The following is a 4,654-nucleotide window of genomic DNA, read 5'->3' as shown; positions in this document are numbered from 1 at the left end:
TGCTAATAACAAAACATATAATGAAACACAGAGTTAAAAAGACTAAATCGCGTCTACAATCCTGACAACTAGAATCCGCAGCCAGTTTGGTTACGCTCCTCCACACCAACAGTCTGCCAATCATAACGAACTGGTCCTTTTTGATCGGCTAACGGTTTTCTGACGACGTCATCCAGCTTGACTTCAAACAAGGCTTTCAATTGGTCGATCGTCTAGACGGCTACTTCATATTCATGAGCAATTTTGCACCGGGCGAGTTATATTGTCGCTCGCCAACTGATTGAGGTCAATCAAGTTCCCGTATGTACAGCTCTATGTGGAGGGAGCGGAACCAAACTGGCTGCTTTGGAGACTAACAACCAGACAGAAAATGCCGTACTGCGCAGGTCGGCAACCAATCACTGCGCACCTTTGCCATGACGTCAGACGCGAAATAGTCTTTTTATCTCTGCTCTGTCTTTCATTATAGAAACATGCAATTTTCACCAAATCTAGCTATCTAAATACCAAGTCTGAAATTAATAGCCCTTAGATTATGTTCATTAGAGCAACATATATTATGCTGAGGTTGCATCCCAGCCTCTCAGGCCGAGTGTCGCCATTTCTGGTAGGTCAATATTTTTATCGCTAAAATGGCGCCAAAAGGGTAGTGCCACAATTAGTAGAGCGTTGACAGCATGGTTGTTTGATGTGACCATTTATTAATTTTTTTAACAAAACATTAATTTATATAATGTTCAATTCTAGACATGAATAATACCAACAGCTATTACACTATTAACACTGCTTTTTTGTGATAATTCTAATTCTATAAACTGTACATTTGTGTGTAAATTGAGGGCGCTATTTACATATATTTCATATTAAAATTAGCCAAATAATATGAGCATTTCATTGAAAAGGTTTTTTGAAAATTCTGTTGTCATTTTGTAGTCTTTTTGCTGATGTTCTAATACAATTATTCTACCCAATTCTACCCCTTGTAAAGATGCAAAAAGATTTAAGATAAATAGCGCCATCATTGTTCAACATTTGACTCCGTTTTACATGCCATCAAACAAGAAAGGGCAAAGTTCAAACAACCAAAGTTGTGGGATAAGAAAATTGTAACCTAAGGTGGGGTGAAAAAACACACAATCTGTTAATTTTTACATGTTTACTATAGTTCACTATCAACAACAGCAAAATATTTTAGTATTTATACACATTATAAATATAATTTAAAAAGCTAAAACAGTGGAAATATTTTAAACGGGTTATATTTTGGGTTTTAGTATTGGTAAAAACAAGTTTTTATAATAACATGCAAAAGTTTTGGAACGTTTTGAATGAAAACACACTACAACAATTTACAGTTGTCGTTAAAATACTTTGCAGTAAGTTTGTACAAAATGCTTTTGAATTTTATAAAAACGTTTTACACCCTTTATATACTCTTTTCATAACGCGACATTTAAATGTTTTAGCAACATTTTCTTACCTCTAACGTGGTCTAAAACGTTTTGTGTTTGCTGGATTAACGCTACACCCGCGGAGAGCTGTTATATCCACACAAAAAAATGCATGTGAATGGTCATTTTGTTAGCATGGAATCGTTGATATCGTTAAGAATTCGCAATCGGCTTTTGGTCAATTTATGTTACCCATACATTATCTTTGAATTAGCGAACAAGGGATCAGTAATTTACCTATAGAGACCTAATAGATGGCAGCATATCAATTTCTTAACGGTTATCATCGTCGACCGTACAGTGATGCACCGTTAGCTAACCTTGTATGCCGCCCTCTTTTGCTTACTTATTACGCTGTTATCATCTGATCACCATTAAAAAATTGATATGCTGCCCTCTATAGGTAAAGCACTGATCCCTTGTTGGCGAATTAAAAAACAATACATGCGTAACATGAATTTACCAAAAGCCGAATCAGGATTCAACTGTTTGCCGAATTCATGTGGATATATACCAGTTCTGTTCTTGTACTTTCTCACCTATTCCTTCATATAACATATAAAGTAATAAAATTCTTGTTTCCAAAGCAATGCAATAAAATATAACAATTTTATCACAAAAATATACTATGATACATAAAGCGTTAAAAAACCTGTTCTACAAGCGGATGGGCCTTTCCAGTCGGTCGGGCGGTGGGTTTTTTTTTGGCATGCATACAGCAATTTCCGTCACACTCAATCCATTTTGGTTCAAACACGGCTTATTTTCCATGCATACAGTAAATTTTAAAAATATCTCAATATAGAAAAGCTGGGTCGGTCGGGCCCGTAGAACAGAGCTTTTTTTTGTCGTCGATATTTTTTTCCGAAGTGATGAAATGTAACTTCACAAATTTTATCAAAAACTATAAAATACATAAGAATTAATTTCTTTCTAAAATGAAATATCACAAATTTTATTACAAAATAGAAGAATACGTGAGAATTGATCACAGGCGTACTGTGGATTGGGTCAGCATTTTCTTGAAGAACTGAACATTGAAACATTATGAATAAAAATGGGAACCGCGATCCAAAGTTTGGGTCTTTAGAAAGAAAACGAACTATCACCTATGTCGCGACGATTAACTAGAACACTAAGACGGGTCTTGTCTTGGGAGGATCTTAACCCCGTACGTTTACAATTATAATGCGATAAAATATCACGCCGTTGTACACATGGACCGGCAACCGATGAAGCTCGCGTAAAAGTGGTGAAGAGCTAGTGCGCATACCAACACAGAACATTATAACGAGAAATGCCACCCAACAAAGAATTGCCGTAATCAAGCCGAGAAAGGACTAAAGATCTCACTGCATGTGCACATGTGTCCTGGTTAATAAAACGTCGGATGCGGGATATTGCGCAGATGGCAATTGATAGTGCGACATAAAGCATTAATAACCTGCAAATGCATATTGGGATGGTGATCAAAGGTTATACCGGAATTCCTAATAGACGGAGAGGGATCAATCACCGATTCACCGATCCCAAATTTGTCTTGGCGAAGAGATGATCCGTTTTCGTGTCATTGAGCTTCAATTTGTTTTTCAACATTAGCGTTTGACTTCAGCAATGCAATTTGCTAGATTAAGCTGTGCTGCTTCAAAAACACCCGGTGCTTTTGGATCATAACTAACGTACAACTGGATGTCATCGGCATAGATGTGATACGCAACAGTAAAGCGTTTCAGAATATCCGTGATAGATTTTGAATACAAAGTGAGGATCGGTGGATCAACGACTGATCCTTGAGGAACACCATAGTTGAGAGGATGGACACTTGAGTAGTTATTTAAAACACACCACTCTACTTTTACGATCTGATATCGAAGGCTGCTGACATATCTAATAACAGTACACAAGCATAACACATTTACCTTGGCTACATTCGTTGACAATATCCCTTTTAACCCAATGAAGGGCAGTTTCAGTACTATGGGCAGCCTTATAGGCTGATTGGAAATCATCAATGAGGTTATTAGCCAGTAAGTCATCATTAAGTCTGGAAACAATAGGATAATCGAGGATCTTGCCGTGGGTGGGGGGATTGGAAACTGGTCAGTAGTTCTTCAATTCGTTTGGATTAAGAATGGACTTTGTTTGATCAGGGGTGTGATAACTGCCTCAAGAAGGAGAGGGGGAAAGCATCCTACTTAGATTGAGTTATTAACGAGACACATTATGAAGCGAACTAGGACGTCAACGCATTCCTGAGAAAGCCACGTAGTCATTGGGTTGAGACAACTGGTTTAGTTGGGGATTTTTGAGATGATTTTCCTTACCTCAGTTTCATCCACAGATGAAAATATATTCAACACTGTTGAATTGCACTCACTGTTTTTGCTATACTGCAAATATGACTTTGTCGAGGATTTTGCGCACTTTGAGGACATCGCGAAGTTCACTGGACAGAGAACTAGTTTTGGGACCCATTTATGTGCTATACCGCATGCGGTACTGAACATATAACGGTTGGTTTTGATACCTGAGACATTTCAATTTTGAATGCTTCCAAATCTCGTTCTTTAAAGTTTCTTCTGTAGATGGTCTTCCTTCCTTGCGCCGACTTCAGTTTGTTAACCTTGCATTCAACCATGCGGTGGTCAGATCCATATCTATTTGGCGACACCGTACAATTAATCAACAGGTGATCATCTAGACGACAAACCACGTGATCAAGTATATAATATGACCTTTCTTATGGATAGAATTAGTCACAAATTGACACAGATCATGATGAGAAAGCAAAGTAAGATAGCAAGAAACTTCACTTTTGGAAGGTTCATCCACATATGAAGATTTAGGTCCCCAGAACATTTACGGTAGTGTAATCATTTTCCTTTGACGGAGGAGGGCGATAAATAACGCTAAGATGAAGTGATTTTACAATGTCAGTCACACAGACATGTTCAAAAGTGGTGTAAGATTCATGCAATAGCGCTAAGCTACAGCTTAGCCTTAAAAAGAACAACAATTCCACCATGCTTATCACTGATTCGCGGAAAGTTAAATAAGGAATAGCCCTATAGTGTACTTTCCCCTATTACAACAGGATCTTCTTCACCGAGCCAAGAGTCAGTGATTACAGGAATATCTACATCAGAGTCGAGAATGTAGTCATGAATAGTAGCAGTTTTATTACCCATTGTCCGCGTATTCTA

Source organism: Amphiura filiformis, chromosome 14 (assembly GCF_039555335.1).
Source record: "Amphiura filiformis chromosome 14, Afil_fr2py, whole genome shotgun sequence".
In the NCBI taxonomy this organism is placed as follows: Eukaryota; Metazoa; Echinodermata; class Ophiuroidea; order Amphilepidida; family Amphiuridae; genus Amphiura; species Amphiura filiformis.
Note: the sequence above shows the minus strand (reverse complement) of the source record.